This window comes from Orcinus orca, chromosome X, assembly GCF_937001465.1.
Source record: "Orcinus orca chromosome X, mOrcOrc1.1, whole genome shotgun sequence".
NCBI classification, from domain to species: Eukaryota; Metazoa; Chordata; class Mammalia; order Artiodactyla; family Delphinidae; genus Orcinus; species Orcinus orca.
In genome coordinates this window covers 42,713,797-42,729,047 of record NC_064580.1, presented here as the reverse complement: position 1 = coordinate 42,729,047, position 15,251 = coordinate 42,713,797, and positions in this window count along the sequence as shown.

Here is a 15,251-nt window from a genome sequence, read left to right as displayed (position 1 = left end):
AGTCTTGGCAACATATGGCTTCATTCTTTCTGGCATTTGGTTTAATTGAGTTAAGAGACAATATCACCTCTTACTCTGAGCTTTTTGGGCACCAAGGTAATGGATTTCCCTTGTTGCATAACCTATTTATTCATTCTTTTACTCTCAGCTATATTCCTTCTTCTCTCCATTTATCATTGAATTTGATCCAAACTTTACCACCTTTGGAGGGGACAATAGGTCCGGCCACTGTGCTGGTCCAGATGGCCAGCAGCAATACCAGTCTAGCAAATGCTTCCCCTTCAGTCCACTCCCATTTATATAGGGTATCATCACAAGTACAGAACTAGTGGTGTATCTCAACCACTAGGTAATACAGCTGTATTCACTGTCAACCCCAAGTTTGCCAAGTTGGGTGAAGGCACAGTCTATCAATCACATTATGCCTTTAGGAATTCTGATGCAAAAGTTTGAAAGTACAATTAAAGTTTCTTGCCTCGGAATCATCCCAGCTTCTGGCCCCTGCAATTGCAGCCCTGGTCCTGGGACCACTGAATCAGGTAGGGATAAAAGAACATTGAAGTGTTGTGGGGGGAAACTGTATAGTCATACCAGCATCTTCTCCCACCTCCTCTTCCCCAGATTCTTCTGAAAAGTGAAGGAATCTATCTATTGGAGACCCTCTCTTGGCCACCCTCATGTTGAGTGTGAGCACACACTGTAAAGATGTGTAAGTCAGCCCTGCATGCCCTTATCTCCCCCAGTTTTAGACAACAAATATTTCAGTTGCCTGTTCTAAGTCTATCAAAGCACCACTCCTAGGATACCTCTTTGCTCATTGTTGGACGCTATAGATTGTTATTGTGGACTGAATTGTGTTCCCTCAAAATTTATATCTGGAAACCCTAACCCTCAATGTGGTTATATTTGGAGATGGGTCCTTCAAGGAGGTAATTAAAGTTAAATGAGGTTGTAAGGGTAGAGCCCTAATCCAAAAGGACTAATGTCCTTATAAAAAGAGGAAGCAACACCAGTGGTGTACAAGCACAGAGAAAATGCCATGTGAGGACACAGTGAGAAGGTGGTCATCTATAAATTGGGAAGACAGGTCTCACCAGAAACCAATCCTACTGGCAGCTTGATCTTGGACTCTCAGACTGTGAGGAAATAAATTTCTGTTGTTTAAGTCACCCAGTCTGTGGTATCTTGTTAGGGTAGCCCAAGCAGACTAATACAGTTGTAAAGTGTGTTCCTTGGTCTGAAGAATGTAACTCGGTGGTCCAAATTGGTACAGTATCTTCTGTTCTGGTCATTTTATAGTAGTCTGAGCATTTGCATCTCCCTCCAGGTATGCACAGCTCAGTTCAGAGTGTCTATTCCTGTCAGGACCCATTTGTAGCCTCTCCCAATTTACTGAAAAACATTAATCTACACATCCAAGAGCTCAACAAACTCCAAGCAGGATACATTCAAAAAGATCATTACCCAGACACAACATAATAAAAATGCAGAAAGGCAACTACAAAGAGAAAATCTTGAAAGCAGCAAGAGAAAAATGACTCATATAGAAGAGAACCCCAATAACATTCACAACTGACTTCAAAAACAACAGAGGCCGGGGCTTCACTGGTGGTGCAGTGGTTGAGAGTCCACCTGCCGATGCAGGGGACACGGGTTCGTGCCCCAGTCCGGGAATATCCCACATGCCGCAGAGCGGCTGGGCCCGTGAGCCATGGCCGCTGAGCCTGTGCGTCCAGAGCCTGTGCTCCTCAACGGGAGAGGCCACGGCAGTGAGAGGCCCGCATACCGCAAAAAAACAGAGGCCAGAAGGCAATGGAATGACATATCCAAAGTACTGGAAGAAAAATACCTACCAACCAAGGATCTCATATCCAGCAAAACTATCTTTTAAAAATGAAGGAAGAATAAACAAATTCCCAGATAAACACTCAGCTTCTTGAATCTGTAGGTTTGTCTTTTACCAAATCTAGGAAGTCTTCAGCAATTATTTCTTTGAGTAGTTCTTCAGTCATGCCCTATTTCTCCTCTCCTCCAGGACTATTAAATATTTTGTTATAATCCCACAAGTCCCTGAGGATCCATTCATTTTTTAAAAATATTTCTTTATTTGGTTGCACCAGATCTTACTTGCAGCAGGTGGACTCCTTAGTTGTGGCATACGGGCTCCTTAGTTGTGGCATGCAAACTCTTGGTTGTGCATGCATGTGGGATCTAGTTCCCTGACCAGAGATAGAACCCGGGCCCCCTGCATTGAGAGCGTGGAGTCTTCACCACTCCTCCACCAGGGAAGTCCCCCATTCATTTTAAAACTTTATTTTCTCTCTGTTGTTCAAACTGGGTAATTTCTGTTCTTCTATCTTCCAACTCACTGATTTCTTCATCTGTTTCTCCACTGAGCTCATCTTTTGAGTTTTTTATTATGGTTATTCTATTTTTCAGTTCTAAATTTCCATTTGGTTTTTATTTATATCTTCTATATCTTTGCTGAGACCTTCTATTTCTTTTCTGTGACTCTATTTTGTCATCTGTTTCAAATGTGTTCATAATTGATCATTGAAGCATTTTTATTATGGCTACTTTAAAATCTTTGTCAGATAATTCTAACATCTCTGTCATCTTGGTGTTCACGTGTATTCCTGATTCTTGGTGTGAAAAGTGATTTTCAATTGAAAGATGAACATTTTCATGGAATTCCCTGGTGGTCCAGTGGTTAGGACTTTACGTTCTCACTGCCATGGCCTGGGTTCAACCCCTGGTCAGGGAACTAAATTCCCACAAGCTGCACAGCCAAAAAAACACAAAGGATCTTACAACATAATTTTCTATATTATGTTGTAAGATCCTGGTTCTTACTTATGGCCGCACCACGGGGCTTGTGGGATCTTAGTTCTCCAACCAGGGATTGAACCCAGGCCCACGGCAGTAAAAGTGCTAAGTCCTAACCACTGGACCACCAAGGAATTCCCTAAACCTTCTGTCTAAGCTGGCTTTTTCTGACACCACTCCAGCAGGGAAAAGGAGTGGAGGATGCCAGTTTGTTAATGCCAGCTATGGGGAGAAGTCTAGTTTCCCCACTCAGTCTCTGTTAATAACAGAGCTGGGAGGCTCCTTGCTACTGCTGGGCAAGACTGGGAGTTCCACAACCAAGTAGGACTCCACTATTTCCCTGGCTCGAAGGTGTAGCGGTGCCTCCCTACTGTTTTCCACATGGCCTCCAATGACACCACCCTAGGGGAAAAGAGAGGGGTGCCTTGATGCTGATATGTGAGAAAGGAAGTCTAGGCTCCCTGTATGGTTTCCACTGACATCATATAGGTGAGGGCTCATTACCACCCAGTGGGGACAAAAGTCCTGGCTTCATAGTCGATTTTTTCTGACACCACCTTGGCAGGGGTTTGGCATGACTTTTACAGTCCGTTCAGGGTGAAAATATAAGCTCTTCACTTGGCATTTATTAGCATGGATGGGAGTTGGACCACATTTTTTTCTATACTGTTGGGATGCAGTAAAGCAACTATTTTCTGAAAGTTTACCATATTGTTAAGCTGCCCATTCCCTGGTTCTTTTACTAGACAGAACTGGCTTTTGTAGGGTCTCTTTTCTTGTCTGGGCCCATTGACATTTCTAGGTTGCCAGGTTCTCCACCATTGTCAGATATAAGAGGCAAAAAGAAAACCCATAGAACAAATGTTCTTCCCCACCCCCCCGAGCCGTGCCACACAGCTGTGGGATCTCAGTTCCCTGACCAGGGATTGAACCCAGGCCATGACAGGGAAACACCAAGTCCTAACCACTAGGCCACCAGGGAACTCCCAATGTGCTCTTTTCTTTTGGGTCCTGAGGTCCTTAGCCAGCTTGCCTCCTTCACTCCACCTTTCTGAGTCAGCTTATGTTTGTTTTATAAATATCATTTCCAAAGTTTTTTATTGTACTTAGCATAGAGGAATAGGGAAAAGTGCAACTGCTCCATTCTCCCAGAAGTGGAAATCATGTAATTGGGTCTTTTAAAATATTTCCCGGGCTTCCCTGGTGGCGCAGTGGTTAAGAATCCGCCTACCAATGCAGGGGAAATGGGTTTGAGCCCTGGTCCAGGAAGATCCCACATGCCACAGAGCAACTAAGCCTGTGCACCACAACTACTGAACCTGTGCTCTAGAGCCTGCAAGCCACAACTATTGAGCCTGCGTGCCACAACTACTGAAGCCCACGCGCCCTAGAACCCATGCTCTGCAACAAGAGAAGCCACTGCAATGAGAAGCCCGCACACCACAAGGAGGAGTAGCCCCCACTCGCCACAACTAGAGAAAGCCCGTGCGCAGCAACAAAGCCCCAACTCAGCCATAAATAAATAAACTAATTTATTTATTTAAAAAATATTTCCGAAATCTCTACTTACTTTCTGAGCATGTGGAATACATTTACAATAATTTTTAAAATATCCTTGTCTGCTAATACTAACCTCTGTGTCACTTCTGGGTTGGTTGATTGCTTGATTATTCTCATTACTTTTCCTATTTTCTTAACTCTTTTCATGCCTGGTAATATTTGATTGAATGCCAGACATTGTGAATTCTATTTTGTTGGGTACTGGACATATATGCATTTCTATAAGTCATCTGGAGTTTTATTCTGGGACAGAGCTAAGTTACTTGGAAGGAGTTTGATCCTTGCACATCTTGCTAATATAATTTTTTAGGTGTATCTGGAGCAGTGCTCAGCCTAGGGCTAATTAATCCCTGCTACTAAGGCAATAGCTTCTTGAATTATCTACCCAATGCCCTATTTTTCCAGTCTAGCTATTGAGAACAGGCACCATTCCCAGCCCTGTGTGAGCATCAGACACCATTTCCTCTTATCCTTTCAGATGGTTCTCTCCCTGGCCTCACACACATGTGCTGATTGATACTCAACTGAATACTCAAGGAGGACCCTAGGCAGATCACCCGGATCTTCTCTCTGTGCAGTTTTCTCCACTTTGGTGGTGTGTCCTACAAATTCTAGCTGCCTTGTTCTCCCTAGACTCTCAGTTCCTTCTCAACTCAGTGAATTCACCAGTCTCTTCCTCAGTTTCCCCTCTCTGTGCAGTACCCTGGAAACTCTCTCGAGGAAGTATGTTGGAAAAATCATATGACTCACTTCATTTGTTTCCCTTTCCTCAGGGATCATTGTTCTTCATTGCCTAATATCCAGTGTCTTGAAAACCTTTTTTTTTCTCAATATAATTTGTCTGGTTTTTGTTCTGTTTGTTCCTGGCATGAGGGTAAATCCAGGCCCTGGGACCCCATCTTGGCTAGAAGAAGTCACAGGCAGGAATTTATAAATGTGGAGATTTGTCCATGGAGATCATCAGTAACAGATATATTTCAGTTGGTGTGATTTTTATGAATGAGGAATATTGTAACCTGGGTTTGAGACAAGTATGCCAATGAACCTGTATCTATAAACAAGGAACTTGTATCTATTAAGTGCTCATCAGTGTGGGATATATTCAGAAGTATTTAAGAAAGGGGAGATATGCCAGTGTAGGCTGTCAATGAGATATTCTCCAGTAGGTGAAAATTTATGTTCAACTGGGATTTTTAATGTAAAAAAATTCCAATGGGAAGGTATTTGCACATCAGTAGATTTGTAAATTGGGTTGTCAATGAGTGATATGACTTTGGTGAGTATTTAAGAATAAAGAGATTTGTCACAAGTGATCATCAATAGAGTTATACCTGGTTGAGGGGGAGAGGTTTTTATGAATATAGATCCTGGTAAATGTGGAGCTATCACTTAGGGATACATTGATAGGTGTATATGAATGGAGAGATATACAACAGATATTGTCAATGGGGTATATGTCAACAAGGGTATTTATAATGGGTATATTTTTAAAATGAGCTGGGCAATAGGACATATGCCAATAGTCAAGTGTTTAAAAACAAGGCAAATTGTCATCAAAGGTTATAAATAGGTTACACCATCAGGTGGGTGTTTATAAAGACTTTTCAATGGACAACAACAATGGAGTACGTATTATGGAGGTTATTTATAAAAAGAGATTTTTCAACAGGGATTATAAATAAGAAAGATGCCAGTGGGTGTTTATGCATAAGATTTTTCAGTGGCAGACTGGTGATATGTCAATAGTTTTTATTTCTCAGTGAGGAGATTTGTCAAGAGGGGTCATGAGTGGAGATATTTTAAGGGATTTTTTTTTTGGAATGGGGTGATTTTTTTCCCCCAACAGGTTAAGGAATGAAAGATTTTCCAGTGAGTAGATATTTATGAGAAGGGAAATTTGCCAATGGGGATTGTCAATGGAGATATGCCAGTGGAATGAATATTTGTGAATATGAAGATAGAGCAAAAGTGATTGCAGGAGGCTTTATATAAACATCTCCCCTTGATTGTGCATGTAACCTGTGAATGTGATGAGATATAATTCCATGATTATATTACATTATGTAGCAAATTAATTGCAAATGTAATTAAGGTTACTAATCAGTTTGCCTTAAAATAGGGAGATTATCCAGGTGAGGCTAATCTAGTTAAGTACCTTAGCCCTTCAGAAATGCAAAGTTTTCTCCTGCTGGTGACAAAAGAGGATGCTGGAGAAATTGGAAGCATGAGAAGCATTTGGCACGTCCTAATTGACTTTGAAGACAAAGAGGCCCACATTGTAATGCATGCAGTTAGCCTTTAGAAGCAGAGAGCAACCACCACTGGCCGACAGCCAACAAAGAAATGGGAACCTCAGTACTACAACTGCAAGGAACTAAGTTGTGCCAATAACATGAATAAGATTGAAATGGATACTTCCTAAGAGCCTCCATAGAAGAGTCCAGTGTGGCCAACACTTTGGTTTTGTGAGACCACTAAGCAGAGAACCCAGTCAAGCTTACTTGGACTTCTGACCTGTGAGGTCATAAATGGGTGTTGATTTAAGCTATTAAGTTTGTGGTAATTTGTTACACAACGATAGAAAACTAATACAGTATTTGCCAGCTGTGTATTTGTGAAAGAGGGGATATGCCACAATGAAGAGAGGGTACTTTTCAAGGGAATTATTTACACAGGGCTTGGGGATTTGTCATCTGTTCTTGGCAACAGTAGAGATTTATAAACATGGGGATTTGTCCACAGTGAGGACTGCATAATGGAGAATTGTTATGGGTTGAATTGTGTCCTCCAAAAAGATACATAACCCCCACCATTTCAGAATGTGACCTCACTTGGAAATAGAAGCAGGAACATTATCGCTTGGGGGATGGCTGTCCTCAGAAGTCTTTGAAAATGTTGGTATTTTTCAGTGGGGGGATTTGTACACTAGAAATTAGTGTATGAGCATCACCATAAGAAAAACATTACAAATGAGTATATTAAATATTTGTAATGTCTTTGAGTTTGTCAAAATCATGAGTTAAACTAAAGATGCCAGAGGGCATGCAATTATTACTACTAATATTATACATTATTTCCAATATTATAAATTATCATTCCTAATAAAACATTATTTGCAATAATGTAAATGGTCATTACTAAGATCTATCACTACTGTTATAAAATATATTTACCATTACTATTACTAATAATAACTGTAAGGCCAACTCGCCCGAGGCAGGGGAACGCAATCAGATTCACAGGTTGCATCAGACCGAAACTCTCCGGACCACCCAGTTCCAGAAACTGACCTGGAGACTTTCCGGACCACCCAGTTCCAGGGACTGACCTGGGGACTTTCCACCCGGCCCAGCCTTCCCGCCTTTCGAGGGGCGGGACTAACGGTCCCAAGACTGATGCAACCTGCACCCGGATATTGCCACGATACCCGAAGAGACCACCAAATAAGAAATAACCTGCGCCCTCCCGGATTCACCACACCCCTTTCCCTTCTTCCCCTATAAAATCTTGCCCAACCCTCACCCAGGTGCGACTTCTCTGGCCCCTTTCTCTCGGACCAGTGAACCTCGCCCGGGAGCGCTCCCTAATAAAGCTCACTTGAAGCTTTCCTCTGTTTCGCGGTGCGGTTTGTTAAGATCCGACCTTACAATAACTAGTACAGAGAGCTATATGCCTAGCACTGTTTTAAGCACTTTACATATATAATGTCATTTAATATTCACACTGCCCGTATGAGTTAGGCATTATTTTTATCCCCATTTTACAGATGTAGAAACAGGCATAGAGAAGTAATATGATTTCCCCAAGGACACAGAGCTAGGAAAAGGCAGGATTTCTTTCTCAGTCGTAAGTGGGAACTAATTAATTGTTTTTCTTTAAAAAATATTATAAGGAATCAAATTAAGAAATACTGACTTAGTTAATATCTTTTTTATTTTTATAATATTTCTTAAAACTTTATTGAGATGCAATCCGCATACAATAAAATTTACCCATTTAATATGATGATTAATTTTAGTATATTCACAAAGTTGTGCAACCATCACAATAGAATTTTAGAATATTTTCATCATCCCAAAAAGAAACCCATTAGCAGTCACTCTCCACTTTTCCCACCTCCCCCAACCCCAGCCCTAGGTAACCACTAATCTACTTTCTGTCTCCATAGTTTGGACATCTCATACAAATGGAATTATACAATATGTAGTCTTTTGTGACTGGCTTCTTTCAAGTAACATGTTTTCAAAGTTCATCAATTTTGTAGCATGTATCACTACATCATCCCTTTTTATTACTGAATATTTTATTGTATGGATATACCACATTTTGATCAACCGTTCATTAGTTGATGGATATTTGGGCTGTTTCCACTTTGGGACTACTCTGAATAATGCTGCTGTGAACATTTGTGTGTATGTTTTTGTATGGATATATGTTATAATTTCTCTTGGGTGGATACCCAGGAGTAGAATTCCTAGATCATATGGTAACTCTATGTTTAACATTTTAAGAAACTTCCAAACTTTCTTCCAAAACAGCTGCACCACTTTACATCCCATTAGCGATGTTAAGATGAGTCCAATTTTTCTACATCCTCGTCAACACTTGCTATTGTCTATCTTTTTTATTCTAGCCTACTAGTGGTTGTGAAATATCTCATTGTGGTTTTGATTTCTATTTCCCTAATGCCTAATGATGCTGTGAAGCTTTTCATGTACTTAGGTAATTCATATATCTCATTTGGAGAAATGTCTATTCAGATCCTTTGCCCCTTTTTTTTCCTTTGCCCATTTTTAAGTTGGGTTATTTTTTTATTACTGGGTTATACAAGTCTTTTATATATCTGAGATACACATCCCTTATCAGATATATGATTTGCAAATATTTTTTCCCATTCTGTGGGTTGACATTTTACTTTCTTGACAGTACTGTTTACCACACAAAAATTTTTAATTTTGATGAAGCCCAATTTATTTCCTTTTTGTTTTATAGTACGTGCTTTTGGTGTCATAGCTAAGAAACCATTAAGGCTTCGGATTTGAATACAGATTTGGCTTCAGTGTTCACGTTCTTCATCATTGCACTACATTGCCTGTCTAGCAATTGTCACTGTTAGTAATATTACACATGAAGTTATTATTATGAGAGTTTTGTGTTTTGATTGGAAAAAATATCCAAGGGGTGAATACACCCATAAATCATCCTCCAACCCTATCACAGACCTCAGAAGGATTCTGGGTAGGGACTGTGAGACCCATTTTTTTCAGGGAGAAGTACTGAGGGCTGGGTGAGGGTAGGGCCAGCCCCTAGGCTACCCATGGAGCTGGACCCCATGCTGCACACCTCACAGGACTGCCAACTCCTTGTACTTCCTCTCAGCCATCAGAGATTCTTTTCCAAGCAGAGATTCACACACAGACACATGGAATGTGGGGGTGAGGGGTAACTCATTTTACTCACCTTAATGGATTTTCTAGAAGGGTAATGGGAGGAAATGTAGTGACTCACACCAGGACTCTGAACTAAATAGCCTCTCTGTAGGGTCTGCTTCTCCATAGCAGCCACAGCTAAAGGGAGCACCTGGAAGGTGCTCCCTTTGGAGCCTGCAACTCCCACTTGCTGTTTAATGCCTGAGGCCACATCCAGTGTATACAACAGTCCTTGGTGTTGAGAAACAGTTGGCAAAAGCAGAAAATAAGCAATAAGACATGTGAACATACCCAGGATTGAGGTAACATCAGGGAGGGTCAAGTAACCTATTCCATGTATTGGGGAGCTGCCAGAAGCAGCAGGAACAGTCTGTGGTTCCAGACAATAGGTCAGGGCTGAGGAAACATCCCCGGACCCTAGAAAACAGCCATAGGGACCAGGAAACTGTCATGGCAGTGATGTGAACAGTCAGAAAAATTATCAAAAGGCCAAAGGACCAGAAAACAGTCCTTGTAGTTAGAGGACAACCAGAGAGACTCTAGAACAGGCAAATGGAAGAAGAAAACATCCCTAAATGTCATGCAACAGCTAGAAATACCTAGGAGACAGCCAGACAGATAAGGGAACAATCTCAAGCTGAGGGTACAGCCAGAGAAACCAGGAAACAGCTAACGGGACAAGGGGATAGTGTCTGGACCTGAGGAACAGAGGGATCATCAAACATCTGAAGAGACCACAAAACAGTCCTTGTATTTGGGAGACAGTCAGAGGGGCTACAAAAGAGTGAGAGCAACAGGGCCTAGATCCAGAGGATCAGGCCAAAAACATCAAAGAAGAGTCTCTGAAGTGCTGGGAAAGGAAAAATAAAAAAGCAGTCTGCAGGACTGGGGAACCACCAGAGTCCAAGGAACAATTGAAACAGCAACAAACCAATTTACAGAAATCAGGGAACAATGACTGGTCCTAATAAAGGGTCATCAGAAACTGTGGGGAGTAATCACAGGGATCAAATATAGTATATTAATGACTAGTGGGAATTCAACAATCATGGGAGCTAATACAGCACCAGCAGATATGGTTATGGGGACTCATGGGAGTTAAAGACACTGTACTGGCGACCAATAGAAGATCATCAGAAACCATAAAGGGCTCTAATGCAGGGTAGGCTCTAATGAGTCCCAGGCATTATGCTGGGGCTCATGAGGTCAATACATTGTATTAGAGGATGAGTAACCTGCATCCACAGGGATGGGGGTAGTGAATGGGCTGATGCTGGGGTGGAGACAAAAATCACTTTAGTGGTGGCTAATGGCTAATCAGCAGGGTAATAAAGTACTAATGTGGGATCAGCAGACACTAGTCAGATTTTTTATGAAGATCAAAGACACTCTACTCGTGGCGAAGATTAGAAGACACAGTGGTGACACTAATTAATATAGGATCAGTAGCAGATACTGTGATTGAAAAACGTGAGGCAAAGGCTCTAAACTAGTAGGTGGTAGTCAGTAGTCTCAGTGTTGAGGCCAGTATAGGGTTAGCAAACATGGTGATGGGCTCTAATGTATGGTCAGCATGCACTGTACTGGGACATCATTGCATTCAGACACTGTATTAGTGGCTAATGGGGGATCAACAGGCACAGTGATGATGGTTAATGCAGGGTCAGCAACACTGTGATTGGGACTTATGAAGGTCAAAGACATTGTACTCATTGCTAATGGGTGGTCAGTAAGATGAGACTACTGTGGAATCAGCAGATACTGTGCCAGAAGCACATGGAGGTTAGTCTCTGATCTTGTGGCTAATTGGGGATCAGCAAATACATTGCTGGAACCTCATGCATATTGAAGAAACAGTACTGCTGCCTAATGGAGGATCAACAGACACTGGGATCAGAGCTAACGTGGGGTCAGCAAACTCTACTCAGGCCTCAAGGGGTCAAAGACACAATACTCGTGGTTAAAGGTGAGGGAGAGGGACTCAGCAGCAGACACAGGGATTCAGCTACTGTAAGGACAAAAAACATGGTAATGGGTCCTCAAGGAGGTCATACTCTGTGTGGGTGTCTGACAAGTCAGAAGACATTAACGTATGGTCAACAGATGCACTAATAGGCTATAATGTAAGGTCGGACGACATAGTGATGGAGGCTATTTAGGGGTCCTCAGGTAAAAAACTTGGAACTTGGTAAATGGGGGATCAGAAGATAGAGTGACAAGGTCATGTGAGTTCTGCAGACATTAAGCTGGGGCTCAAGAGATCAAAGTCACCATATTGGTGGCTAACTGGGGAACAGCAGATAAATATTTGTGCAACGGTGCTGTGTTGTGGGTTCATGGGGGTCAGAGACACTGTACTCATGGCTAATAAAAAACCAGCAGACATAGTGAGGGGATCTAATGTAGGATGAGCAGATACTGCAATTAGAACTCATTGGATTAAATATACTGTACAGTGGACAGTGGGGAATGAACAAAGTGGTGAGAGCCAACATGGGGTCAACAGCCACTGCATTAGGTATAAATGAAGGTGATGACACATCGCTGGGAGCTAATGGGAGGTCAGCAGTCACCATGTTGAGTCTAAAAGAGGGCAAAAAGACATGATACTGAGCTAATAGATCATCAGTCACTAAGCTGGAGGCTAAAGGAGTGAAAAGACACTATGCTGTGAGCAAATGGAGGTCAGTAAAAATTGTAATAGCAGCTAAAAGGGGTGGCGAGACATGATGCTATGAGCTAAAGGGGGTCGGCAGACTCTGCTGGAATAAAAAGTGTGGGAAGACAAGCTATTGTGAGCTAATGGAAGGTCAGCAGACACTGTGCTCTTAACTAAAGGTGGTGATAAGAACTGCTATAAGCTAATGGAGTGGGTGTTAGTAGACACTGTGCAGACATGTGATGGGGGTAAGAACTACATCATGGTAGCTAATGCTAATGGAGGATTAGGAGAGACTGTGCTCAGGCTATTGGGAGCCAAATACACACAGTAGTATTGGCCAGTAGGGATCACCACATAGGTGATGGTAGCTAATGGAAGGCCAGCACAACCCATCATGGGGCCTTAGTAAAGGTCATTTTCATGGAGCAAAACCATTTCTAAAGCCTTGGGAGGACCAAGTTTCCCATTGCCAGTGTCTTTCATCTGATCTAGTGGTCAAGATTCTTGGTTTTCTCCCAAGCAGCCCACATTTGACTCCTGATATGGGAACAAGGAATTCTTTATTGTTGTTTTAAAATTTTAATTGAGATATAATTTACATACAATAAAATGCACAAATCTTAAGTTTACTCATTTGATGACCTTGTGTATCCCCATTAACACCCACTCCAGTCAAGATACAGAATAGTTTCATCACCCTGGGAAGCTCCCTCCTACCTCATAGGAGTTAATTCCTACCCCAGAGGCAATCACTGATCTGCTTTCTGTCACTATAGATTACTTTTATTTATGTTTGACATTTTCCATAATAATAATAATTTTAAAACATCAAATTTAATTTTTTTAATGGATGAGATGAAGATTGGAAGAACTGATGAGATATCATTTTGATAAACTTAATAATTAGTAAATGAGGATGAGGGCATGCTATATACAAAGTGAAGAAAGTGTAATATGTATATTCAAGTGTATGCTGTATTGGGGGGCATCTGGTGATTAATTCAAATATGCTGGGTTGTCATAATCATTATGGAACACTCAGGGAAAAAAGCAAAAAAAAGTATTTAATTTTGCATCAATTTACTATGGCACAGTGCTACCAAGTATTAAAGGTAAAGGATTCACTTTTGCTTATCAAAAAAGTGCAAGAGAAAATATTCACAAGGTTGAGAGGTTTATCACTAATAGACCTCCACTAAAGAAAACTCTAAAGGATATTTTTCAGGCAAAGAAGAAAATGATCCTGGAGGAAATGCAGAAAAGAATGAAGAGCAATCAAAGTGGTAAATATGTGGGTAAAATAAAATGAATATATAAAACAAAAATGTTTTCTGGGGAGACATACACACACATGTATACACACACACTTATATACATACATATAGATACATATATTACATATAAATATATATATACCCCATAATACATAATATTTTTAATATATATGTATATACATGTACATGAGCAAATTTTCTATTAAAAGATTAACTTTCAAAGACAATTTCTTAGAGAAAACCATACAATACTATTTAAAATTTTAAAAGGTGAGTTAAATAAAAAGACAAACCATATTCATGGATGGGAGGGCTTAAGCCATTTTACACCTTTCAGATCGGCAACAATTTTAAAAAAACAGATAAGTCCTGGTGAATATGTGTGAAAATGTAAACTTTTTCTCAAACTGCTCATGAGAGTGTAAATTAGTGCAATTTTTTTAACTTTAAAATTTAGTCAAGTTGAAAAACTTCTATATCAATCAGAACCCAGTTAGGAGACAGAAACCATACTGATTATTTTAACAGAGAGAACTTATAATGAATTTTTAACTAGTGATGAAGTTATTAACCACATAACTTAAAAGACAAAAAGAGAACATTAAAATTATCATGGAGGTAGCAACTGCAGAAAGCAGCTGGCCTAGGGTAACAAGGGAAGAAGTTGGAATTATTAAAAATAGAAGGTTGGAAGCAGGGTCTCATGTGACTGGGATTCATACCTCTAAGGAGGTGGCACCAGCCAGATGCTGCTAGGTCTCTGAGGGGGTGGGGTACCCTAAAGCTGTTAGTGCTGGAAAAGTGAAAACTGGATTAAACTGCTGCTACCATGAGGAACTGCTGCTGCCCAAGTGAAGAAGCAATGCTGGGCTGACAGATGAACAGGGAGCCAACCAGAAGGAAAAAGGAGCAAGTCCCTTCTTCCTTCCACAGACTCAATATTTATATTTAGTATCTCTTACTGGTAGGACCCAACAGGGAGTAGCAGCTGGCAAGACAGAAACGTGTTCTGTAGAGTCATGGCCCCAGCATCACAAAGCCGAGTACAGAAGGGTAGGTTTGGAGCTGAAGCACAATAGATTAATAACTGGCATACTGTCTACACCCTGGACCCATCATTTCCACTTCTAGATTTAAACACAAAACACAAAAATGATACAAATGTCTTTCACTAGGGGAATGGAGAAATAAATAAATATATTTATCAACATGGATAGATCTTGGAAATGTAACACTTTGTGAAAAAAAGCAAGTTGCATAAGTTTAAAAATAGTGTGATACCACTGATGTAAAGTATTTAAAAGAAATACAGCATTATATATTGTAGACTTCATATTACAAAGAAAAAATTTAGAGTAGATTAAAATTCTAAATGTTGAAAGTGAAACCTTCACTTTAGAGGAAAGTATAGGAGAATATTATCACCTTGAAACCAATAATATGAAAACATAAAACCTCAGCAGAAGAAAAGAGTTAAAAAAAATTAAATAACCAGTCACA